Source organism: Chinchilla lanigera, unplaced genomic scaffold, assembly GCF_000276665.1.
Source record: "Chinchilla lanigera isolate Chin_1 unplaced genomic scaffold, ChiLan1.0 scaffold00006, whole genome shotgun sequence".
Taxonomy (NCBI): domain Eukaryota; kingdom Metazoa; phylum Chordata; class Mammalia; order Rodentia; family Chinchillidae; genus Chinchilla; species Chinchilla lanigera.
The window spans coordinates 38,314,630-38,341,542 of NW_004955407.1; the positions used below are offsets into that span (position 1 = coordinate 38,314,630).

Genomic DNA, 26,913 nt, shown 5'->3' on the forward strand with positions numbered 1-26,913 from the left:
CCATCCATCCATCCACCCACCATCCATCCATCCATCCACCCACCATCCATCCATCCACCCACCATCCATCCATCCATCCACCCACCATCCATCCACCCATCCACCCATCCACCCACCATCCATCCATCCACCCACCATCCATCCATCCACCCACCATCCATCCATCCATCCACCTAGCACTTACAGAGGACCACTGTGTGTCACATCTATTTCTCATCCAAGCATTCAACCCGCACACAATGTGTAGGCCTGAGAAGTCTAAGCATCTGGAACAAAGTTATGAGTTTGTTATTGGAAAGGACCTCCCTTTAGATTCATTTTAAAGGCTCTTGTCACTTTATTAGTATGTATTTTTATTTAATCTCCTTTTTCTTCTTGACAGATATTCATGTAAATTGGTGCGAGGTCAATACTTCCTGCACACTGCCCCCACACACCTGAGTCAGTAAGGCACACTGTTTGTGGCTGACATCAACACAGCCTAGGCAGCAGGACGCACACAGTACTGGGGGAGGGCAGCTCAGGCTGGTGTCTTGCCATGGTGGGGCCATCATCATGCAGACATCAGCAACACTGGGGGATCCAGTGCTGGCCCATGGGGGACCTGAATGGCTGGCTCCACTGCCAGACAACCTGAGGCTGATACCCAAAGAAAGCAGGTGGCCGAGTGGGTTTGACCCAGGATGGACCCATGCAGCCTTCAGACCTGGAGCCTCCTTGTGTCTCGGTTTTGTTTACTCAGTCTTCGTTGATGCCCCTTGGTGATGTTGGTGTCTTGCCTCATCGAACGCTTACGCTCCCTTTCATGTGGAGTTGAATTTGAGTAATGGCTGGCAGTAAGCTGTCTCTCTTTTTCTTGACCCTTTTTTCAATGACAACACAAATGCAAATGAGAAGGTGGAGCCGGGGAAGGTTGCCTACTTCTCAGAGGAGCTGGCAGATGTATTTGATGCTGCCACCCTGCTGGTGTTGAGCGTGTCAGGCAGTGGGTCAGGGTCCAGGCCCAGGACTGTGAACAAGGAAATGAAGTCCCTGGGCCACTAGCAAGTGGGTAGGACCCCTGGGAAAGCAGAACACATGAGTTAGTGCTGTGAGAGAAGATGAGGCGTGACATAGAGCGTGTGGAGAGCAGGCTGAGCCTGAATGCTCTCGCTATGTTGGCTTGCCACTTGTTACAAGGCATTACCAGTGCAGGAAGTGACCTCTGGTATAATCACTTTACAAAGCCAATCTGGCAAGTTCTGTAGGTGTTGGTAACCAGGCACCTCCCAGCAGTGTAGCTCCCTCTCCTCTGGTGTCTTGCAGGATCCTGGGCAGCAGATGGTCCACACCAGGGCTGCACTGGGTGGGATAATGGCTCTATGGGGATGTCCATATCTTACTTCCTGGTACCAGTTAATACCTTAGGTCACATGCCAAAGGAGAAGTTGAAGTAGGGAGGTTACCTGGGGTTACCCAGTGCAATCACAGCATCCTGAACAGCAGAGAAGGGGCAGAAGGAAGGCCAGAGAGATGGCTATGTGAGGAGGACCCATCTGGCTGTGGCTCGCTTTGCAGATGGACGAGCCAAGTAAGGCAGTGTGCTTTGAAGGCAGCAGGCGTGGGTTTGGGTCTCGGTTTTATCCTAACCAGCTGCCTATTCTTGGGTAAAGAACAGAACCTTTTTTTAGGTTGCATTGACTATGTTTTCTCTATTTTGCAGTTCTTAAGAGAGTTAAATGGGAAAATGTATATGTCAGAGAATAATTACAAATGATTCCATTGTTTGCAATTGGGAAAGTCAGGGGTCTGTAATGGCTGCTGAGGAGGAGTTCATGGTGGTATGATAGCTAAGAATGAGAAACTACCCTCCAGCCAGAGTCAGAGGAGTCCCTCTGTGTACACAATCATCACACAGCCCCGGCGGCTGACACCTGCCCCGCAAGTAACAGAAGCCAATTTCGATAATGCCTAGGCAAATATGTCACTCTACGTGGATATTAGTCCTTTGCAATCCCTTCTGTCACCCTCCACTTCTTGCTTGGCATGACACGTACAGGAAAGGCAAATTATTATCCTTGCAGGTCTGTATAAGATCTCAGTTAGGGTGGTCAGAAACATAAGAAATAGAAACTTTATGTCTAAACAGGGTTAACACATTAGATACAAACCATACGCAGATTTATTATCATGTAATTGCCAATTATCATGCAGTATCAGAATGAAGGAAAATAGCCACTCATAAGGTACTGTACGTATAAATTTCTAAGGATATCATAAGTAGTTATATTAGTGTAGGAATACATTGATAGACCTCTAGTGTTTTTTCTTAAGATAGAAAGTATTATTTTCAAATGAAGAGGGTATGTAAACATAGTAGCAAAATACTTCTTAAGACAAGTCAGCTGGGCATGGTGACACCTCCCTGTAGTCCTAGCTACTTGGAAGGCAGAGGCAGGAGGATCACTTGAGCCCTGGAGCTCAAGGCTAGCTGGGCAACACAGTGAAATCCTGTCTCAAACAACAGCAGCAACAAAATCAGGTCGAGTGGTACACAGTTCACATCTCAGTTTCTACCATGAATGAATTTTCTTCAACTGGAAAAGCATATAGTCTCTGGCACGTAGCTAAATTACCAGTATACTCCTTCTGCATAATTAAGCCAGGAAGACCAATTTCTCTCTTAGCTGTTTTCCTTCTATTTCAGTTTTGATTAAACAGAAGAGCTCTCATGATAGTTTTGTTTAATTAAAACCTGGAACATACCAAACAAGCTCAGTTATTTTTGTTATTTCTCTTTTTATAAGGTGAAGAAGCCAAATCCATGTTTATTTACTGGCCGAGCAGGTGTAAAAAAAATCTTATTTTTAAAAAATTTAACTAAAGTTTATTGGTACAATCTAGGTATATACAGTGATCACATTCATCATAGGGAATTTGTACCTGTACATGTTATACCTTGATTTGTCTTTTCCCTCTCCCATTCTCCTCCCCTCCGTTCAACTCCTCTTCCCCTCCTTATTTACAAAGCTTTGTTTCTATTTTTCCTTCTTTTCCCACTTTTTCTTTTCCCTTCTTTCCTCCCCCCACCACCCAAGTTCCTCTTCCTTTTGAACAATTTCTACTCATTTCACCGTATCTCTTGTACAATTTGGTTCTTGTTTATACTTTCAGTTTCTCACACTAGTGAGACAATGTGATATTTACACATGTGTGTATGATTTATCTCACATAACAGTATGGTCTCATGGTCTAATCGTTTGCAATAAATGCCTTAATTTTATCCTCCTTAATGGCAGAATATTACCCCATTATATAAATCCACATCTTTTTTCTCCATTCATCAATTGATGGGCATTTGAATTGTTTCCAAGATATAGCTGTTACAAACTGTGCTGCTATAAACATAGGTGTGCATATATTGCTGTAGTATGATGCTTTTTTTTTACTTTTGGAAGATACTTAGAAGGGGAATAGCTGTGTCAAATGGGACCCTTAGTCCTGGTTTTTTGAGAAATCTCCACACTGATTTCCACAGTGGCTGCACCAGTGTACACTCCCACCAACAGTGGAGAAGTGTTCCTTTTTCCTCATAACTCCAGCATTTTTTATTGCTTTTTTTTTAATAATGGCCATTCTTTCTGGAGTGAGATGGAATCTCAAGATGATAGGAAATCAAAAATAATTGTTATATTGCATATTGTTATAGTCAAAGTATTTGTTCATATTTCCAAATATGGGCATGCAAAATTGATAAAAAATTAAGCATTAACTATTCCTTTTAATAAACCAATAGGAATTAGCAGTACAATTATCTTAGCTATCTTGTGTGTATCTATATATTTTTTTCCTTCCTTCTTTCTTTACTCCTTTCCCTCATCCTAGTTGTTCCTTGCCTTTGAGTAACTTCTTTCTCTTTCACAATATCTTTTGTACCTTTCGGGTTTTACTTTTTCAGATTTTTACGCTAGGGAGACAACATGTTATTTACACTTGCAGGTCTGATTTATTTCACTTATGAGTATGGTCTCTAGTTGCATCCATTTACCTATAAAGGCTTCAAGTTTATCTTTCTTTTTAGCTGAGTAATACACCATTGTATAAAAATACTGTATATTTTTTATCCATTCCTCAGTTGATGGGCATTTGGGTTGTTTCCAAGATTTAACTATGACAAAAACTGAAAGCTTGCACTTTAAAATCTGGTCTATTTTTATGCCAGTACCGTGCTGATTTTATCACAGTAGCTCTGTAGTATAACTTCAAGTCAGGGATTGTGATGCCCTCTGTCTTGCATTTGTTGCCTAGAATTGCTTTTGCTATTCTAGATCTCTTCTGATTCCAAATGAATTTTAGGATTGTTTTATCTAGTTCTATGAGCTATGCTAATAGTACTTTGATCAGGCTTGTATTAAATCTGTAAAACAATTTTGGGAGTATGGCCATTTTCACTATGTTGGTTCTTCCTACCCAAGAGCAGGGGATATATTTCCATTTTCTGATATCCTCTTTGATCTCCTTTTTGACAGTACTGTAGTTACTGTAGTTTCCAATGTAGAGATCTTTTACTTCCTTTGTTAGATTGATTCCTAAATATTTAATTCCTTTGGATGCTATTGTGAAAGGTGTTGTTTCCCTAATTTCTCTGTCAGTGAGTTTGTTATTTGTGTACAGGAATGTTATTGATTTTTGAGTGTTGACTTTGTATCCAGTTACATGACTGACTTTGGTTATTAAATCTATAGGTCTTTTGGTGAGAGTTTTTTTTGGTCTTCTATATAGAGTATCATGTCATCTGCAAATATTGATAATTTAACTTCTTCCTTTCCTATCCTTATTCCTTTTATTTTTCTCTCTTATCTAATTGCTCTGGCCAATCTTTCCAGAACTGTATTAATTAGGAGTGGTGATAGTGGACATCCTTGTTTTGCTCTTGATTTTAACGTGAAAGCTTTCAGTTTTTGTCCATTTAGTATGATGTTGGTTGTTGTTTTGTCAAAGATGGCTTTTATCAGATTGAGATAAAGACCATCTATTCCAATTTTCTGTAGAGTTTTTAGTATGAATAGGTGCTGGACTTTGCCAAAAGCTTTTTCTGCATCTACGGAGATGATCATGTGATTTTTGTCTTTGGTTTTATTGATATGGTGTATTACATTTATTGATACGTGTATGTTGAACCATCTCTGCATTCCTGGGATGAATCCCACTTGGTCATGGTGTATAATCTTTTTTTGTTTGTTTGTTTGTTTTTTTTTTTTTTCAGGTACTGGGAATTGAACTCATGACCTCGCGCTTGCCAGGCAGGCAGTGCCACTGAGCTAAATCCCCAGCTCCCAATGGTGTATAATCTTGATGATTTGCTGTCTTCTATTTGCCCGTATCTTATGGAGGATTTTTGTGTCTGTATTCATTATGGAGTTTGGCCTACAGTTCTCTTTTTTTGGTTGGATTCTTATCTGGTTTTGGTATGAGGGTAATACTTGTCTCTGGGAATGAGTGAGGGAGTACTGCTTCCCTTTCAATTTCATTAAAGATTTTTTGGAATAATGGCATTAGATCTTCTCTAAATTTCTTGTAGAATTCAGCAGTGAATTCATTAGGACCTGGGCTTTTCTTTGTTGGTAAGTTTTTTAAATTAAATTTTCAATTACATTAACTGATATTGGGTTATTTAGAATTTTTGCATCTTCTTAATTCAACTTTATATCTTCTTGATTCAATTCATATGTACCTAGGAATCTGTCCATTTTTTCTGTGTTTTCTATCTTATTAGAGGAAAGACTCTTGAAGTAAGTATTGATGATCTTCTGAATTTCCACAGGATCCATAGTGATTTCACCCTTTTCATTCCTAATTGCATGAATTTGAATCTTTTCTTTCCTTTTTTTTGAGAAGGTTTACTAAGGTTTTATCAATTTTATTTAATCTTTCAAAACACCAACTATTTGGTTCTCTTAGTCTCGTTTTCTTAGTCTCGGTTGCATTAATTTCTGCTCTGCTCTTCATACTTTCCTCCCTCCTACAGGCTTTAGGCTTCACTTGTTCTTTTCCTAGAAGCTTGAGGTGCAACATTAGGTTGTTTATTTGAGCTCATTCTTTTTCCCTGATATAGGAATTCACCACTATAAATTTCCCTCTTAGGACTGCTATCATTGCATCCCATAAGTTCTGGTATGTTGTATCAACCTCATCATTTAATTGTAGATATTGTTTAATTTCTTGTTTAATTTCATCTGTGACCCATTGGTTGTTCAGGAGAGTGTTATTTAATTTCCATATGTTTATGGAGTTTTTGTGGTTTCTTTTGCCACTTACTTCCAATTTCATTGCACTATGGTCAGACAATATACATGGGACAATTTCAATTTCTGTACATTTACTTAAGCATATTCTATTGATTAGTATGTGGTCTATTTTAGAGAATATCTTGTGTGCAACTAAGAAGAATGTGTATTCTGATATTGTTGGGTGGAATACTCTGTAAATATCAACTAATTACATTTGTTCACAGGTTTGGCTCAGTTCTGATATTTCTTTGCTGATTTTTTATCTGGTTGATCTATCTGTTTGTGACTGTGGAGTATTAAGATCCATCATTACAATTGTGCCAGTGCTTATTTGATTTTTTATGTCCATTAATTTTTGTTTTATATAGTTGTGTGCTCCTGTATTTGGTGCATATATATTTATGATTGTTATTTCTTCTTCTTGAAGCTTTCCCTTAACAAGTATGTAGTGAACTTCTTTATCTCTTTTGAATATTCTTGGCTTGAAGTTCACATTGTCTACAAATAGTATAGCTGCCCATGCCTTTTTGGGGGTACCTGTTGCATGGAGTATTGCTTTCCATCCTTTTACTTTCAGTCCGTGAATTTCTTTTTGAATTAAATATATTTTTTGTATACAGCATATTGTTGGATTTTGTTTCTCAATCCATTCTGCCAGTCTCTTTCTTTTGATCAGTGAAATGAGACCATTTTCATTGATGGTTATAAAGATATATATTGGATTATCCTTGCTGTATTATTTTCCTGCTGTAGGTTCTGTGTCTTTCCCCTCAGTTTAATTGCTTGCCCTGCCAGTTGGTTTCTTTCTATTGGTGCTCCTGGTGATCATTGTATTTCTTTCTAGAACATCTTTCATTACACTTTGTAGAAAAAATGTCTTAAAGTTTCATAATTCTCAATTTGGAAATGATAGCATTAAAATAATTTATCAGGACAAATTGGTCACAAAACAACAAGTAGCTAGTATCTTGGTATTTTCACTAGCGAAAGTGAAAATACAGCATTTAAAACTAACATGATGCAAGTTAATATAATTGTTTTAGTTACTTTCTCCTTTTTTTTATTTTAAGGATAAAAGGAGGGAAACATTAACAGACATACAACATTTTACAACATATCACAAGCACAATACAGACAATACAGAGTTCCAAACAAAGTGGTAGGGAATTAACAATGGTGGTTGTATTACATATTGATATCTTCAAAGTGGCTTCTCATGAAAACAGATATAGACATGCAATACTGGTCAACCAAAGACTCACTGACAGTTTCTTTCAGCATAGAAACAGCAGATAGAAGAACAACCATGTTATCTATCCTGTATATACATACATACAAAATTTCTCCTTCTTTCCCTTCTCTTTTCCCACATCCCAGAAGCCCTTTACTCTTCGGTGGTTTCCTATCATTTCACAGTGTCTATCATACCTCCGAGTTTAAATTAACTCTTTCAAGTTTTACACTAGTGACACAATGCGGTGCTTGCACATGTATGTTTGATTTATTTCACTTATGAGTATGGTCTCTAGTTGTGACCATTTAAATATAAAGGCCTCGGGGCTGGGGATTTAGCTCAGCGGCAAAAGCGCCTGCCTGGCAAGTGCAAGGTCGTGAGTTCGGTTCCCGGTATCGGAGAAAAACCAAAATAAATAAATAAATAAATAAATATAAAGGCCTCGAGTTTATCTTTCTTTACAGCTGAGTAATATTCCATTATATAAAAGTACCATAATTTTCTTATCCAATCCTCGGAGTTACTTTCTCCTTGATGGGACAAAGTACCCATCACCCACAACTTAAAGGAGGAGAGCTATTAAAGAATTTATTTTATTGGTACATTTTTAGATATACATAATGATAGGATTACTAATCTTAATTATTGTTATGACTTAGATCTAGAATGTCCCCCAAAATCTCATGTGTGCAGAGTTTGGGATTTTGGATGGTGATTGGATGGTGTAGGTGCTATACTCATTAGTCGATTAATGCACTGAGAGTTCAGAATCAAATGTGATCACATTCATCGTAGGGAATTTGTACTTGTATACAATACATCTTGCTTCTTCTTTTTTTTCCCATTCCCCCCGTTCAACCCCTCTTCCCCTCCTTACAAAAACTGTTCCCATTTTTCCTTTTATTCCTTTTTTCTTGTTCCTTCTTTTCTTTCCTCCTCACCCCTTGTTCTCCTTCTCATCTGATCATTTTATTCCCATTTTCCAGTGTCTGTTATACACTCTGGTCCTTATTTACACTTCTGATTCACATTTTAAGTCAATGGTCCTTGGCTGGCTAAAAGGCGGAAACAGCAAGGCGGAAGGACTTGGGTGAAGAAAAACTGCTTGTGTCATGGCAGCCAGGTAGCAGAGAGAGAAGGGAGAAGTTGAGGAGTGAGATGCACCCTTCCGGGTCACGTTCCCAGTGACTGGTCTCTTCTGACCAGACCCCACCTCCTAAGAGCACACTTGATTCTGAACTCTCAGTGGATTTATCCACCCATGAGTGTAGCCCCTGCACTATCCAATCACCATCCAAAAGCCCAACTCTGGACACATGAGACTTTGGGGGCATCCTAGATCTAAAGCATAACAGTAATTAAGAATGGTAATCCTAAAATGACTCAAGGTACCTACCCTGCTCCTGGCCAATATAGATTAAGCCCAGTACAACTTATTTCTACCACATAGTACAACTAAGAACTATGGACAAAATATCAAATGCAATTATCAGTGACTTTGAAAAGTAAAAACAGAAAGCAAATTCAGGAGAAAAATCAAAGCTTGCAGTAGTGACCCATAGGAAGTAAGTTATCTTTTCTCCCTTTGTTTTATTTTTGATCTGTGGTTGGTTCCATCCTGGCTTGTGCGGGGGCTGTTGGCCACAAGAACCTGAAGGAAAGCCCCACTCTGCTGGGTTTTTCCCCCGGATTTTTCTCTCCTAACCATGTTGTGTCACCAGTGTGGAACCATCTGGTCTGATATTGGCAGCTGGGCCTGCAGTGAAGCCCCATCTTTCTATCAGGCAGGAGGACCTAGGGACCTGGGGAAAGGGTTCTAAAGAGATATTTTTTTCTTTTTCTTGCGCTGCTTTCTCTTGAATAGAGCCCCCTGTGCACACAACTATATGGCAGTAATACGAGCAGCTAAGCATTGGATGGAAATATGATTTCTTGATGGAAAAATAGGAAAAAGAAGAGAGTAGAATGGAGAAGGTAGAGATAATTCTCATATTGAAAACTGAACTAACACGGAAGCCAGTGCTGCAGAAATTAAGACAAAACTTTCAGTTTAAATTTAACCAGGTTGATGAATGCCTTAGTGTCTCACAGTGTAACATTCAAGTCTTCCAGGATACAATGCATATTTACTCAACAAACAAAGAACGAGGAAAATAAGATGAGTTCTCCAGGGGAAATACAATCCACAGATGCAAACTTTGAGATCGCATAAATTTTGGAATCAAAGACATTAAATCAGTTATTGTAAACATATTCAGTGAAGTAACGGTAAACATTCTCGACATACGTGGAAAGTTAGACATTATCAGCAGAAAAATAGAAAGCATAAAATTGCAGGCATACATCACTTAATGATGGGATATTGCTGAGAAATGAATGGATGGGCAGTTTTATTATTGTGTGAACAACACAGTAGGTACCTACACAAACCCAGATGGGATGGCTACCACACACCGAGGCTATGTGTTGTAGCCCATTAATCCAGGGTACAGACTTGTACAGCATGTTTCTGTACTTAGTCCAACAGGCAATTTTAGCACAGTCATATGGGAGTATTGTGTGCCCAAATCTGACTAAACATAGAAAAGATACAGTAAAAATATTAGGCAATAGATATCTTTCAGCTCCATTACAACCTTATGGGATCACCATTGACCCCATAGTGTTAGGTAAAATGTGACTGTCCTATGGAACCTGAAAAATACTGCTGTCTGAGATTTAAAAAATGGTGGATGAGACAAATGAGACAGATGTGCCTCATCTGTCTCTGACTGGGTGGCTTCTAAGAACTAGACATTTACTTCTCACAGTTCTGGAACTTCTAAAATCAGGGTGCCAGCAGGGCTTGGCTTCAGGATGCAGGGGTCTGTCTTCTCATTGCATCTCAGAGTGGGAGGAGTAAAAGCTCGCTAGTCCTATCCAGGGAGGCTCAACCCTCACAACCTCAGCGCCTAATTTCCTAATGACCACAGCATTATGACTCTAACATAAAGCAAGGGGGATTAAAACAAACCTATATGGCTGTAAGTCTTCTACATTTTTTTTGAGTTTGTGCCTATCACAATTTTCTTGGGTCTCTAATGAGTGCCTCAGGTGCATATGCACTTGAGCAATTCTGTCAATCTGCTCTGCATTCAGGTGCCACTTTTAAAATTTTGTTTTAAAGAGAATAGTGAAAAAAAAAGAACAATAGCAAAATACCCCCATCACAGACAAAAACAAAACAAAGCAAAAACATTAAAAATGATACAGGGTTTCAAAACAAAATGATAGGAGTTAACAGTGTTTGTTATGTTACATATTGTTATCTTCAACGAAGTTGCTCAGATTGCCAGATGTAAGAATGCAAGATTGATCAAATCATTAAAGAGAATAAAAAAAAATTTAAAAACCGTTAGAGATGATACAGAGTTTCACTAGACAAGATGGTAGGAATTCACCAGTGGTTGTTATATTGCATATTGTTGTCTGCAGTCTTCTACATTTTAACTGAGTAATAAAATGTCACCTCTAGGTAGACTGTGAAATCTATCTATCTATCTATCTATCATCTATCTATCTATCTATCTATCTAAATCTCATATATATACATATATATGTAAAAATATGCATAATACACATATAATATATACATTTATGATATAGTCTCTTACATAATATATAAAATATGTACACACATATTACACATATAATATGTATGCATTTATTTATAGTGTTCCTTCACATATACATACATAATACATGTACACATTATATACAGTGTGTATATGTAAATAAATATGTATGCATAGTGCGATCCCTAGAGCAGCTACTAAGAATAACATATTAAGTGATATAGCCATAAAGTCTATGCATAAATGAAAATATAGAACTAAAAGCCATTGAAGTAATCCAAAAGAAGATGGGTGATGGGGAAACACTGGACTAAAAGCCAAAGGAGTGTACAGAAAACAAAATGGTAGACCTGTGTGATCATCGTAACAACTGTATGAAATGTAGATGGCCAGAAAGTACCAATTGAAAGTCAGGGATAGTCAGTCTGGGCAATAAGACAAAAATCTAACACTATATTGAATACAAGAAGCCATATAAACATACAATGACATAAGTTAAAAGGTACCACAGAAGTGACTTCAGAACAGAAATACTTCCCAGGAATAGACAGAGCCATTAGACAACGATACAATGGTCAACTACCAAGCAGAGTGAGGATATAAACATACTGAATATATATGTAAATTTTAAAATACATAAAGCAAAAATGGTGAGATTGAAAGCAGCCATAGGTGAACCCCCAGCTATACATGGACATTTCAACACTCTGCTTTTAGTAACTAATAGAACAAATAAACCAGCAGTGCGATGGAGATCTGGAGTGACATTCTACACCAGTTGAACAAAATTGCCCCTGCAAGGCAGTGGCCATAGCAATGCTGGAGGCTCCTGCTTGGTGCAAGAGGCCAACGAAGGCTCTAGCTGGCAGGCAATCTCCAAGGGCTCTGCAGAACATCAATGAATCGGGGTGGGGAAATAGCTCAGCGGCAAAAGTGCCTGCCTGGCAAGTACAAGGTTGTGAATTCGATTCCCGGTACCGGAAACAAACAAACAAACAAACAACAAAAAAACCAAAAACAGCACATGTAAAGCCGGGTGTGGTGGCATGTGCCTATAATCCTAGCACTTGAGAGACTGATGTAGAAGGATCGTTGCGAATTCAAGACCAGCCTGGGCTACAAAGTGAGCTCAAGGCCAACCTGAACTGCATATCAAGACCCTGCCTCAAAAAAAAAAAAAAAAAAAGAACATCAATGAATCAAGCAAAGGTCACTAGCACCAAATAATCAGAAGCTATCTTTATTATTTTGACAAGGACAAAGAAGGGAGTGTAGACCAGTGAAAAACTTCCCAGAGTAGTGTGATGGTTGATTTTCTGTGTCGGCTCCGCTGAGCCATGGTGACCAGTTCTTGAGTTCAGTGCCAGTCTAGACACTGTGGGGAAGGCATTTTCAGGTGTAATTAACATTCAAATCTGTAGACTCTGGGTGAAGCAGATGCCCTCCATAACATGGGTGGAGCTCTTCCACTCAGCTGGAAGCCTGCAGAGAAAGAGTCTGGTGCCTTGAGCAAGCATGAATCCTGCTTCCAGGGGCCTTTACACTCAGCTCCTCCCCAGGCTCCAGCCTGCCCTACAGACTGGGGACTTGCAGCCTCCAGAATCCCATGAGCCATTTCCTTAAAATAAACCCCTCTCCGTCTCCCATTTCTGGGTATCCGGAGAACCTTGGATAACACAAGTTTGCTAAGTGGGAAATTCAGGAAGTTTTAACTGCTAGAAACATGAAGAGCCTGGTGATTACACTAATAAAGCGTTGCACTTTGTCGTATAGATCAGAGGTCCTTAACATTTTTGGCACCAGGGACCGGTTTTGTGGAGGAAAATTTTCCCATAGGTGTTCACATTTTGGATACATAATGATTACCTTCCCAGCACTAGCATCAGCACCTCAGCTGCACCTCAGATCATCAGGCTTTAGATTCTCACGAGGAGCACAAACCCAGACCCTCTCGTGTGCAATTCACAGTAGAGACGCTCCTATGAGAGTCAAATGCTCCCCTGAGCTGAGAGGAGCAGGAACTCAGGCAGTGAGCCCCATGATGGCGAGTGCCTGGAATACAGAGGAAACTTTGTCTGGCTGCCAAATACTGACCCACTGTGCGGCCCAGTTTCTAACAGGCCATGGCCTGGTACTGGCCCACGACCCTGCTCTAGATAGGATGAGTGTCTCCACAGGCCTGTGTACAGTTGGACAGGAGTTGCCTGGTTGCTCACTGCTTTGGACATTGTCTTCAGTGGAGCTAAAGGGTCCTGACATCCCAGGTGCCTTAATGCTCACATTGGGCTGGCTGGGGACAGTTGAGATGAAACAGAGCATCTATTCAGATGGTTATGCGATGAGTGTAGCTGCAAGTCTAATTTTCCTTTGCGAGTTTGAAGGTCTGTGTTCAGCAACTGGCTTTCGGTCCCAGTCCCTTTTCACTTTTTTTTAAAAGATTCAATAGCTAATCCAACTCAACTCTTCCCTTTCTGGGTATTTTTTCCAGAAGAACTGAAAACATCATACCACAGTGATATATGTGCACCCATGTTTATAGCAGTATCAGGTAAATTATATCCCTTAGTTAATGTGGGCTGGTCAGGTCTGCAGTCTCTAGAATGAGTGTATGGCGAAGGCTACATAAAAAAAAATGCAAATGGAATGATTTCAGGGCTCCAGAAGGATCAAAGCCCTCTCACAGAATTCGAGATTCTTTCAGGGCTGAGACTAAGACCTTGTCTGGCGGCCCGTATTTATTTGGTTATCAGAAAGGAGGGGAGTGCTCAAGAAGGTTAGAACCACTCAAGGACTTCTCCAAGTAAAGTATTAAATTAATCCTGCATAAGGATTAAATTAATCCACCCAGGAATGAGATGCCTGAGACTATAGTATTTATCTAATTGAGATCAGATCCAGGTGTCCTTGGCTGTGATCTTGTCTTACCCTTTGAGGCTTTCTGGCTTCATCCACCATTACAAGTTTTAGTAGGGATTGGTGAGTCACAGAGGTTCACTTACTATGAGTCTGCTGTCCATCTCCAGACAAGGATTTTAGGCCTTGGACAGGCTCACAGGTAAGCAAGGAAAGCCAAGTGGTTAATATTAAATATTGTTCAGAGCTGCTTCGTAGTGGTCTCTATCATAACAGCACCATTTGTCATAGCTAACTCTTGGAAACAACCCAAATGCCCATCAACTGAGGAATGGATAAAAAAGACATGATATTTTTACACAATGGAGTATTACTCAGCTATAAAGAAAGATAAACTTGAGACTTTTGTAGGTAAATGGATGCAACTAGAGACCATACTCATAAGTGAAGTGAATCAGACCCACATGTGTAAACATCATATTGTCTCCTTAGTGTAAGAAACTGAAAGAGTAAATAAAATCCTAGAAGTATAATAGATATTGTGAAAGGGAAAGAAACTGCTCAAAAGGAAAGGACAACTGGGATGGGAGAAAGGAGAAAAGAAAAAAAGAAGGAAGGGAAAAATATGTATATACACAAGATAGCTAAGATAATTGTACTACTAATTCTTACTGGTTTATTGAAAGGAACAGTTAATGCTTAATTTTTTTGGACCACTTTTGCATGCCTATACTTGGTAATCTGAACAACTACTTTGAAGATAACAATATGCAATATAACAGCCATTTTTAATCTCCTAAAAAAAAGATTTAATAGCTACAAGATTGCCACACTGGGGACGGAAGACTAGATCACAAGGAAGGCAAGAAAGAAATCGGCATCAAAGGCACGGAGTGGCTCATCCTTTGGTACACTGATGTCCGAGCAGACATCAGGGGCACGGGGGGGGGGGTCTAGATGCCTCTGAGCTTTGTGCACACAGCCAGCAGCTGCCCCTCAGAAACCTGCCCCTTAGGATGGAAACCCTAGCTTCTGATGTGGAAGCCCTACCCCCAAGGGGTCCGTATTTGGAAAACAGGCCAATAAGTAGATAATTAGGGATAAATGAGGTGTTTAGGTATCCTTAATCTAACAGGATTTGTATCCTTATAAAGGAGGAAGAGATGCTAGAAATCGATCAATCAATCAGTCAATCAATCTTTCTCTCCCCGTCTGATGCACAAGAGAAAAGCCCACATGGGGAGAAGGCCAGAGGGATGCCATCCCAAAGCAGGACCAGGGCCCCCACCAGGAACAGAACATGCCAGCACCTTGGTCCGGACCTTCACCCTCCAGCCTGTTGAAATCCTGGCTGTGGTGCTTTGTTGCGGCAGCTGAGCTGACTTAGCCTCTAGGATGACCTCTCTTCTGAACCAGAGGTCACAGGTCGGCTTGGGTTCTCCAGCCCACGAGCTTGGCTTTGGAAAAAAACTCACTCAAGACCAAAGACACCCCTAGCCCATCTGCCACCTGAGTTTGCTTGCAGAAAGTGGTCTGCCACTCCCTTGCTTAAGCCTTGGAGTGTTTGTTTGGGGGCTGCACGTCACCTTTCCGCTCTGTGAAGAGCATCCAGAGGCCTTCCTAGGGTGGCCTCCACTCCTCCTGTCCCGGAGTCCCCTTTCAGCTCAAGCTGAAAGGACTCAAGCTTCCAGCTGTGTGGTCAGTACAGTGGGGGGGGGTCCCAAAAGTGCCCGTGCCCCGATCTCCAACACCTCTTACTCTGTCACCTTACGTGGTCAAATGAACTTCGCATGTGGAATTAAGGCTATGGACCTTGGAGTGGGAGAGTATTGTGGTGATCTAGGCGGGCACCATATAATCACATGGGCCCTGACAGGTGACTGTGGGGCAGAGGCGGAAGAAGAAGAGGCAGGTGAGGGTCGCTGTGTGAGAGGACATGAGCTGCGGCTGCCGCCTCAGTGATGGAGCAGGCCATGAGCTAGGGAGGGCCCATGCCTCAAGATGCCAAGAGTAGCTCTGGTTCACAGCCAGCAAGCACACAGGACTTCATTCCTACAACCTGAATGATTGGATTCTCCGGACACCGAGGGGGCGTGGACACGGACCTGCCCATCGCTTGGCCCTCAGGACCTTTGACTTTGTCCCCCAGAGACTCACGTGGATTTCTGGCCGCTGCTGGGTTTATAGAACAGTTGCCCCTCAATTTCTGCGGGGAGTGGTCCGCAACACCCACAAATGGCCGAACCCACAGATGCTCAAGTCCCTTGTACAAAAGGGCACTGTGTTTACATAAACCCACCCTCCTCCCGGGATCCTGTGGGTCACCTCCAGGTAACTTAGAATGCCTGACGCAACGCGCATTCTACACGCATCGCTGTTGTGCCTTGTGGCTTGGAACAATGGCAAGGATGAAAGGTCTCTCGTTTTTTAAAAAATATTTTTGGTCTGCAATGGGTTGACTTGGAGGTTGTAGAGCTGGAGTACAGAGGGGTGCTGGGTTTGTCACTGTAGGAACAGGAAATGGGGCTCTGCCACTCCCTTCTCTGCCCGGCTTTGGGCATGCTGAGTCTGTGGCAGGAACCCTTCCCTAGCGCCACCTGGGAAGAATGCCACCAGTCGTGGGATATCAACTCTCACGGCCACTCCCTGAACGGCACATCTGTCTCCTCCTAATAGCCTGGGGAGATTTTTTTTTAATACTGGAGACTGAGCCCAGGACCTTCACCCTGAGCTACATCCCGGCCCTTTTTTAAATTGCTTAGCTGCTGGGCTGTCCAGGCTGGGTTTGAATTTGTGGTCCTCCCGCTTCAGCCTCCCACCTGGGATTATGGGTGTGCACCAATGAGCAGGATTTGTTACACCCTCCTCTGTGCTTCGCAGAGTTTGGCCCTGCCTCAGGGTCCCTCTGGTAGCTCTCCATATGATGGCACTGCTTGCTGTGCTCTGAGCTTAAAGGCAGGCAGGCCTTGTCCCTGGTCTAGCGCCTGACAGTCTCCCGATCAGCATCTATCAGAGAACTGTGTGTGGCCTGGGACAAGTCCTACACACAGGTATACAGTGGTGCCTGAGTCAGCCCAAGGCCTGGTCCTCGGGAAGCTTGGAGGCTGCACGCGGAGGTGCCTCAGCACGTGGAGTACTGAGTTGTCTGAGTCAGTACCTTTTGGGCATGGGGAGCCACAGCTTTCGGGCAGTGGACAGGCCTGACCACTGTCAGGGCAGCCAGGATCTGTGCATCCCTGAGGCTCCCCCCCACTCTGCAGGGCCGGGATGCGCACCTGTTGGGCTCATCACGGAGCCTGGAGGAAGTTGGGCTCACCGAGACTCACCCGTGCCATAAGAACCAGAGTGCTGTCTGACAGCTTTGTGTATACGGTGACGGAAACGGTACTGAGGCAGCTCCCAAATGTCTTCTTTCCTTTTGCCTTTATGTTTTTATCCCAGGACAAACCTTGGGCAAACACAGAACAAAGCAAAGGAAGTATTTACCTGGTAACAACTCTCCAGGTGCCTTATTTGCGGTCTTGCCAGGGAGTCCCCAGTCACAGAAGTTGGTCAGTGGGTTCAGGTTGGTGGCTTCAAATTTCATTTTTCTCTACTACAGGCATTCATTAAAGCCCTGAGGAGGCCTCGCAGCCTTTGTCTGCATGCCCTCCACGGAGCCGCCATGCCCTTCTGGTTAGGAGTTGCCTGACTGGGGAATCTCTGCTTGCACAAAAACAGTCTTGAAAATGATATGGTGCCTCTGTTTCCCCTAACAGGGGCTAAAGAAGAAACCGATGCAGTTGCCCTCTTGATCTCAGGCTTCTGGTCTGTCCAGCAGTGAGATGAGCCATCATGTGAGCTGCCCACTCTGGGGCTCTTTATCCAAGTCTCATGCACTCCCACCCCCACTCCACCCCCGGGAGGGCAGCCGGCTGCCCACGTGTCTGGGAGCTGGGGGCGTCATCTTGCTCCACTCTTCCTGTCTTCGCCACTTTTCACCCTGGGCCTCTGCGGGTGTGGATGCTTCCTCTTTGTGCACCACCAGCATGCCTGTTTGCTTTTACGCTGTTCTCCAGGGTGGTTCCTGGCTCACAGCAGCTCTTCGTACCTGTGTTTCACACAGATCCAGCAGAGAGCTCTGTGCGGTTTGTGTCTGCCCCTTTCAGCCTCCTGGTCTTATCCGTCACATACAGTAGTTTCGTGGAGGGAATGGCCCAGGACGGTGAAGTCAGATGGCATCTGTGGCTGGGATGTTCACCTCAGCTTGGGTCAGTGGGAATAGGGAACCTCAGATGGTAGCTCAGGGTGAACACAGAGGAAGCCCGATAAATGCATCCGTCTCGGTCACTTTCTTCATCACTGGCACAGATTACCCCACACCTGCAGTTTAGAGGAGGAGGGGCTTATTTTGGCTCATGTTTTAGAAATATCAGTCCTTGAATAGCTGACAGCACAGCAGAAGGGTCAGGCGGAGGAGAGCTGCTCACTGCATGGTGGACAGGAAGCGGAGAGAGGAAAGAGGAGGTGAGGAGGGAGAGGAACCCTTCCAGGCCACACCCCCAATGATGCCTCTTCCAACCAGATAGCAAGTCAGCTATGAGCCTCCAGAATCCAGTCTCCTTCCAAACACAGGAGGCTTTAGGGCCATTTGAGATCGAAAGCATAATAAACTCCTTGATTTCAATGTTTCTGGGTCAAGTGGGAGGACCATGACCATGATGGCCCTGTCCTTGGTCCTTGTCCCTTTCTTGTCCTGAATAATTCACAGAGCGAAGTGAATTATTCAACTTCTTTATCAGGGGAGAGCTGGGCATCTCTGAACAGCTATCATTATCACTAAAAATATAGGTGTCATGAAACGTATAGATTTATAGCACTCCATTGAGAGATTTGAAAATGCAGGCATTAAACACAAAAACTGTTTTCTTATACTGTGAGATTAATGATGTGTCCTTTTATGATTGCTTTTCTCAGATGAAAGCCTCACATATGGACAGTGCTGGTGACTCCGCCTATCCTGAGACCCAGGAGCACTGCTTTCCCACTGTATTCATGAGAGACCCTGTGCCCCCACAAGCTTCTGCTGTCCCCCAGTTTCCCAGGTTTTCTGACTTCGTTAATTGAAGCCCAGGGGTTCAGCTCACTCCCACATTTCTTCACCAGCTGCAGGACCCAGGGCTTCCTCACTGAGGGAGTTCTCTGCTGGCCGGCACCAGTGCCATCAGTAGGAGCAGTGGAGATGTCCTAGTGCTGGTTGTGGAGTGGAACGTGGACCCTCCAAGGGGTCATAAGTTGTTTGTATGAAGCCCCCAAAAGGATGCCCTATGATAACAGTCATTGTACAATGCTGCTGCTCTTCAGCAGATAAACAGAGAATAATAATTCAAAGGACGAAATCATTCCCAGAGCCCTCCTCTCTCTGTGACTAGGGTCTGATCAAAGTACCCAGATGAACAAACAGGTCCTCTCCACAGAGGTGATCAGATCATCACCAGAGTTGGAATGAAGAACCAGGCTTGGTGGTGCATGCCTGTCACCCCAGCACTCAGGAGGCTGAGGCAGGAGGATTGCCGTGAATTTGAAGCCAGCCTGGGCTACACAGTAAAGTCAAAGCCAACCTGGTGAGAGCACAGTGAGAGTCTGTCCCAAACAAAAGATACAAGTTGTTCTCCTCCAGCACACGGTACTCTAGCTCAACACCACGTTTGTGTCTTCACCTGAACGACAGAGACTGCTGGGTCTAGCCAGGGTCAGGGTGTGGTGCAGAATTAAGTTCGTGAACCAAAGTATTGTTGTATTTTATTTTAGAGCACTGTGACCCACAGTGGGGTTCTGGAAACCTCACGCAGTATGTTCTTTGAAAAACGGGTGTCAGTGTCAGGTGAGCTTGGGAAAGGTTGCATTCCTCAGAGCCCTCTTGAGTGTTCACATTTCGTCATGAAGGCTCTGAGAAGAGCTGCACTAATGAGCTTCCTAGAGACCTGGGATACTGATTCGTGTCTTTTGGGAAACACGTTTCTAAAATCCAGGGCACAGACTTTTTAAGTGGTTCCCCAATGCAAATAAGTCGTGCAAACCTTTAAAAGCCGTACTGTGAGTCCCTAAAAGAGCAAGAGAGCTTGCAGAGCTGCAAGAAATGGAATTCAGGGTTTTCCCAGCCCTGCAAAGGGGACCTGACCTTTATTTGTGCACTGATCTTCCTTTTCATTTTTATTTTGTCTCTGATTAATTTTTCTTACTACTGCTCACCCTATTTCTTGATGGTTTGCCTCAAATGAAAGTAGGGCAGTTAGTTCCTTATCTCTTTTTTAAAAAGGCATCTCATGCAGCTTCCAGCTCAGTAGTTAATTATGGCTATAGGGGTTTCCGCCTTTGAAATAAATCTGTGCCAAGTATTTATTTCAAGTAACTGCAGGCTATAGCAAGGAACAGTACACTCTTGTCTTGATTACTTTTCTCTCGTTGCTGAGACAAAATACCTGACACCCAAAGTTAAGGAAAGAAAAGGTTTATTTAGCTCACAATTTGTGGAAGTTTCAGTCCATAATCAGCTGGCTCCAAGGCAGAGTGGCATGGCAGAGGGCAACGCTTCAAGGCAGCACAAGGCAGCAAAAGCAACAAGAGCAAAAGAGCGGAAGAGCAAGCCTCTTTTCCTCCCTTATACTGTAAGCAGGCTACCACCCTCTAGGGCAAGTGTAGCATTCACACCATCTCTGAGGACTCCTCTTGCACAGGATGAAGATGTTTACAAAGTGATGACTCTGGCCCCCAGCTGAATCACTTTGTTAAGCTTCTAAACTTCTCAAGTTGATGCAGTGTATCCCTTTCTTCACTGTAGATTTTATTTTTATTTATTTATTTTTTGTACTGGGAATTGAACTCAGGACCTTGGGCTTGCCAGGCAGGCGCTGTGCCGCTGAGCTTAATCCCCAGCCCCTGAATAACAAACATTTGGAATAATGATCTACAGGAAGATTGCAAGTTTGAGCCCAGCCTGAGCAACTTAGTGAGACCCTGTCTTAAAATAAAGAATAAAAAAGGGATAGGAGTGGAGCTCTATGCAGAAGCCTAGGTTTCAACCTCTAGTATTGAAAAAAAAAAAGATTGGCATTGAGCTTTCATCACCATCATCATCATCATAACAAAAATTAAATTTACAATTTAAAAAATGAGTTTCCTAAATTGCTTTCAATTAATTCTCTTTCAATTAATTCCATGCTTTGTTCAGTTAAATCAATAATACATAAGTGGAGCTTTCTCATCATGGTGTTGCTCATTTACTCACCAAACATTGCTAATACTGTTTATTAATTTTGGAGATCAAAAATGCAGCGGGGTCTGGAGGCTGGGGTCCTGTCTCGCCCCCGCCGCTGTGAAGTGCTCCTGGGCCATCCAGCAAGCGCCCGGCGCTACCTTGTCCACAGGCAATGGTGCAGGCTGCAGTCCATGCAGCTCCTGGCTCGCTCCACTGGGACAGAGAGGTGACAGGAGGACACGGCGTCTCCCGCACCTGTAGGCTCACTGTCACCCATAAAATAATAATGTCTTCCATTCATTCCATCTGCTGGGATTATCAGAAGGCTGAAGATGAGGGTGCGTGTAAATGATTTGACAACTCATAATAGCTAAATCTTAGAAGTGGCCCTTATGTCCACCAACAATGAATAGATAAAGAAAATGTGGTGTTTACACACAATGGAGCACTACTGTGCCATGAAGGATAAACTTGAGTCATCTGTAGGCAAATGGATGTACTTTGGACTGTAATGCTAAGTGAAATAAATCAGACACACACACTTGAGTATCACATGGTTTCTCTTATATGAGAGACCCAAAGTATAAAGAAAAGAGCAAAATAAAAGATAGACAATAGGAAACAGGGAGGTAGATTCTTTGGAAATGGGAAAGGACCAAGTAAAAAGAATTAAGATGTGTTATATATGTGTCCATGGTCATCCTGCACATCTGTCCGGGCCTCTGTTCCTAAGCCATCGGCTGACGGTGACAATAGGAGACACACAGGGCCCAGGACTGAGCTTTGGAAGTGGCCTATGCTCTGGTTTTCTTTAGCCTCCATTTTGTGTGGGGCTCCCACTTTGCAATGTAGATGGTTAGAACTGGAAGGGCGCCTCCCCTCCTCTGATCCAGAGATGTCAACAAGGGTGGAGGTCGGGCTGCAAGATGCTTTCTCTGCAGCTGGGCAGGAAGTGGCGCCATTGTTCGAAGGCCCCAGAACTGCTTGGACCTAGTCTGTTTCAAGGTCCTGGAGGACCATCCGTGCTGCATTTGAAGAAAGAGATTCTGACATTTAAGAAGATAGAAAAGAGTGGGTCATTTGCACCCTCAGTTGGAATCAGCTGCCCCTTCCCTGCACCCCATCCCACTATGTAAACCTTCTGCTCCCATTTGCATCCTGGGCCAGCACCCAGCGAGGTCAGTTACCACCAAGGTGGTCTCTCTCCTGCTACTGTTCTCCTGAAGGAGAAAGATGTCTTTGTACACGTTTTGTGCAGACAGCTCCGAATTCAGCCCTTGGTCAGCAAGCGCTCTGTTCTCTGGCTGCTTGCAGAACTCTGGGTGTGTGGAGATCTGCACTGTAGACGACTCTGTCAATCTGTCGTCAGCGCTTCAAAAAACTCTTCAGGTAGACAGCTTTTCTGGCAAGAGCGCTGGGCGCTCTGCAGAAAGGGTTTACTGATGATCTGAAGGCAGTGGTGAGATAAGGATGTTCCTTCCCAATGCGATAAGGAAACATGATTGATGTGTACATGCTGCTGGGATTCTTTTTTAAAAATACCCAAAAACTGTTCTGGTACTTCACAGTTGCACATTCTGCTCCCAACCCAGCCACACAACCTCTACAGTGTTGGAGTCCCTACATCAGACGGGTCTACAAAATACACAGGCAGGCCTTGTGGGAACAAGGCCTTTGTTTTTGTTTTTTCTTCGGTACCAGGAGTCAAACTCATGACCTTGGGCTTGCCAGGCAGGCGCTGTGCTGCTGAGCTAAATCCCCAGCCCCTTGGAACACCTTGAAAACTAGCCTTAAGTCCAGTCTCGTCAAGGCTGGTTCGCTGTATGCAACATGCTCCTGTCAGTCCCATTAACAGTCAGGAGGACAACCACATTGTATTTTCAAGAACTGGAGGCTCTACTCTTTTCTCTGGAAACAAGAAAGAACCCAAGGAAAGTGTTCTTATTGTTTACATGCAGGAAGAGAGTATAGGCAGTTCTCCTTTCCAAAACTGCCATCAGTTAAGCCATCTTTACAGCGATCAACTTTCCTGCTATTAGTTAGGATTCTCTAGAGGAATAGAATCAATACACAATATACGTAGAATTATACAAGAATTTATTAGGCAGTTCACGGGACCAGAAGCAGAAGAGTCACAATGGCTGCCTGAATGATCAGCGGCTGAAGAATCCAAAATGACGACCTGGCAGGTCAAAGATGGAAGAATCCAAAATGGCCCTCTGTACACTGAGAAGCTGGAGGATCCAGCAGCAGTTGAAGGTCGACGGCCTGGAAGCTTTCTGCTTTGCTGAAGGGCTCAAGGAACTGGAGACCAATGTCCAAAGGCAATGGCAGAGACTAGAAATCTTCCCCAAAGGGCAGACTTCTGTCTCTTTTCCTGTTTTATGCCATCCAGGCTGTGTGGTTGGTGTCACCCATACCTGGGATGGGCCTTCCTCTCTCAGTTTGTGTCCTATGTATCAATTACCTACAGACACACCCAGAACTTCACCAGTCAGCTAGCTGGCTCTTACTCAAGTCTCACTGAAGTCACACTGACATGCACATTTACCATTACACTTCTCCAGGTTGCTACCCTGTTAAACGGTCCTTCTGGTCTAAAAGCAAAAGATGAAATTATGTGTACTGAAGATGACACACGGCTCTATGATGATGATGAGGATGTGGAATGCTTACTATCTTCTAGGCTCTGTGCTAAGAGTTCCACTCATTCACTCATTTTTAAATTAATTCTTTAGCTCATCAATTCATTTATTCACTCGACACCTGTCTTAAGTGCTTGGTGTATCTCAGGTATTGTGGTCAGTGCTGAGGAAACCAAATCAGTAAGATAAACCCCAACCTTGCCTACAGGAAACCATCTAGCAAGACAGGCAGAAGTGAAAAGAAACAGGAAATGCCTGAGAACTGTCACATGCTACCAAAATAGAAGTACAGGGCAACACAGGTGCCCCCAGCCTGTGTTTGTATCCTCTTCCATCACCCTTACAATGCCCGTGTCCATCTCCACTGTGTAGACAAGGAAACTAAGGGGTACAGCCAGCTTAGACAGCAAGAAGGTGACAGGGCCAACGGGGCCAAGCTCTTCCTGGCCCCACCTCTTTGTGCCCCGCCCCCCAGCTGAGAATCCTGTCCTGAAGATTGTGGGGGCAATTTAATTTCCAAAAACTTTATAGAGCTCCCTGGAGACCTCAGGAAGAGCACAGCCCTGGGGGAAGGCTGGGGTGCTGTGACAGCAGCTCAGCCTGAGTAGCCAGCCCCCCCAACCGCTGGGGCTGGTGGTCATTCTCTAAGTGTCCTTGGATTTCCAGAGTGCCTTAAAGTTGCACTATTTTGGAATAATTCCAAAATAAATGAAAATACAAAATATGCATATGGATGCATGTGTATATTCTGGCTCCTGGGCCCTGTGGCCTTATAGCTGGAAGCTCATTTCCCACAGGGACCATCCAACACAGCATCTCCATTCCCAAGGAGCCTTCCCTTTGTAGCCCGTTCTGGGTGTGAGTGCCTTTGTCACCTGCACAGCAGGGGTCCCACCTCCCTGCCCAGTCTTGCTGTCTGTAGCAGTCCCAGTTGACTCAGCCCATGTTTCTGAGTCCCCTAGAAATGGGGAGGTCACAGTTGACCTCTGTAGCCCCACCAAAGACCACCCGCTCCCAGATGGGGAAAGGTCAGCTTGCCCATGGCAGTGGGGTCAGCCCACATGGGCATGGCGTCCCCAGATGGAAGAGCGGTGCCCCTCATCAGGGCCCAAGACAGTGACCATGCCTCTGTGGCACAAGCCCAGGGCCTCTGAGCAGAGGCACCAACTCTCCATTCCCATGACCATTCATCTGCTCCCCACAGAGCTTATTTTCATGTTTCAGGAAACTGTTACGGGGCTGCGAAGCCTTCCAGGCTGAGTCACGCTAACTAGGATAGTGGCTTCCCCGGAAAACCATTTTCCAGGCCTCACAGAACCTTGGATCCTTCCTAAATTCATATGAAGGCCCCTGGGACTGTCCTAGCCATGAGGATGGCTCCAGCTAGGTTCTGGACTCAGAAGGGCTGGTGCCTCCCATGCTATGCACAGAGCCTGGGTGTCTCCGTCCTTACAGCAGCCCCACAATGGATGCCAGGTGGTCTTTTCCTCATCCACCAACCCCACGGATATTGCTCTGTGCTCACTGTGTGTGTCTCAGATCTTTTTCTTGTTGCTGGAACAAAACACTTGACACCCACAACTTAAGGGAGGAGAGGTTTGTTCTGGCTCACATTTCAGGCCATAGTCAGCTGGCTCTAAGGCAGAGGAAAAGCTGCCCAGGGCATGAGAACAGGAAGCAGGGAGAGTCAAGGGAGGAAATGGGGAGGGAGATGTAACCTTTCCAGGCCACACCCCATTATGATTTGTGTCTGGACCTCTCCCCAAAGCCTCACATGGTCATGGAGGGGTGGGATTTTCCCAGGCAGTGAAATCTAGAGTTTGTGATTAATTCACTGTCTAGTGTTGGGACTGGGGGTGTGAACGCTGCACTAGCCCTAGGGCGGGTAGCCTGCATACATTGTAAGGGAGGAAAAGAGGCTTTCTCCTCTCCTTTCTGCTCTTGTTGCTTTTGTATCTTCTGCTGCCCCCTGCCACATCACCTTGCTGTGGAGCCAGCTGCTTACAGACTGAAACCTCTGCAAACTGTGAGCTAAATAAACCTTTCCTTCCTTAATTTTGGGTGTTAGGTATTTTGTCTCAGCAACAAGAAAAAAGTAACTAAGACAGCCCAATGATCTACCCCTTCCAACCAGACTCTACCTCCTAGTGCAAGTCAGCTGTTCATCCTATAAGCCAATCATCTACCCCAAAGCTCCACCTATGAGCGTAGGATGCTTTGGGGACATCCAGATATAAACCCTAACAATGTGCCAGGTAAGGCCTGTGGTGGGATGAGCACCCTGGAGTCTCATCTGGGAAGGAAGACAGTGCAGAGAAACAGGTGTCAGCCCCTAAGTTAAGCAGCAGCACTGCACGAGTAGGACAGAGGATGCATTTGGTTGTTTTCCATTGCTTTAACAAAACACCTGAGGCTGTGTGCTTTATAAAGAAGAGAGGTTTATGTAGCTTATAGGTTTGGAACTAAGGCTCAGGATAAGGTGACACCATCAATTTCATATTGGGTGAGGGCCCTGCCCCAGCTGTGTCACATCCTTTGACACATGATGACATGGTGGGAGTGCATGGGTGACAGATCACATGGCAAGACAGGAATCCAGAGAGCACAGCGGGGGCAGGGCCTCCTGCTTTTATAACAGCATTCTCAGCAGCACCTTGTGGGCTCCCATGGAAATCACATCACCCTTGTCTTAATCCTCTTGCACTAAGCACCACCTCGTAAGGTCCATCCCTTCTGAAGACCACTACACCAGGGACCCAGCTTCCAACACAGGAGCCCTTGGGAGACACACTCAGATCAGGACTGGACCCCTGCAGAGGGAGGACAGCGAGGAGGTGTGGGTGCGTGGGTGCGTCAGACACGTGTCCGGAAGTGGTGGTGGAGACAGCAGAGATCTGGGGGGAGCCAGAGGCAGAGCCACAAACCCCTACACTTGGAATAGGTGCACGGGGGCTCCTGAGGTGGGGATGGGTGGGCCCAGGGCCAGCAGCACAGGAGACAGTGTGACCCTGGGTGAGAGCAAAGGATTGTGACCAGGGCTTGTCCTGCGGCCTGGTCCTGT

The 26,913-nt window shown here is 44.1% G+C and overlaps 1 pseudogene; it reads right to left on the reverse strand.

Annotated features, from left to right (window-relative positions):
- LOC102020421 overlaps nucleotides 1-17,556 on the reverse strand; it is a 48,071-nt pseudogene extending 30,515 nt beyond the window's left edge.
- Nucleotides 17,557-26,913: the final 9,357 nt, after the last annotated feature.